Genomic DNA, 821 nt, shown 5'->3' on the forward strand with positions numbered 1-821 from the left:
TGACATATGTAAGTCTGTATACCATCCATTAGATAAAAATAGCAATAAATAATCATATTCATATTAAACAGACGTTGGTCTGTGACAAATACAATAAACTTACAGTATACAAAAATTTCAAATGTAACTAGGTAAAATTTACCCTATTTATATATTAGTAAATGTAAAATAATATTAATACTATATATTAGGCAGATATATTTTATGGTAATACAAAATATTTCCTTACAAAGATAATACTGTAGTGATATATTATAACTCTAAATAAAAGATAATATTATTCGAAAAAATCGACAAGTGAACTTTTTAAATTTATAAAATCACAGATTCAGTCGTTTGAAATTATTGATTTGGTTTGAGATACATAATATTTTGTAAAATTATGTAGTTATTTGAGCATGATACAAAATTTTTGTGTACATAAGTTTCATAGGCCACTTAACATGTCGATTAATATGTTTATAAATTAATAAATTATTTCATTAATATCAGTGTATAAAGTTATGAGTAATATTTTTAAGAAGATAACATTGAAAATATTTAAACTTCCTTTTATATAAAGGATATTTCTCCATTTGATTTGGAATAGAACTTTTTATAGATTTAACAAATATTGAGTTCATTCTGTAGTTATTCTCTTTGAATTTGTTTAACTGCTGGAAGAAACACTAATTATAAATACGAACAAATTAAAAATTGGAACATGTATTTTAAGTTGTATATGGCAGGAAATTTTCTAGAGATTACTTATATCATTATATTATAGATATGTTAAGGTACTGTACTAAACACTTATTATAATATTAAGAGGTGTGCATATA

This window comes from Megachile rotundata, chromosome 16 (genome assembly GCF_050947335.1).
Source record: "Megachile rotundata isolate GNS110a chromosome 16, iyMegRotu1, whole genome shotgun sequence".
NCBI classification, from domain to species: Eukaryota; Metazoa; Arthropoda; class Insecta; order Hymenoptera; family Megachilidae; genus Megachile; species Megachile rotundata.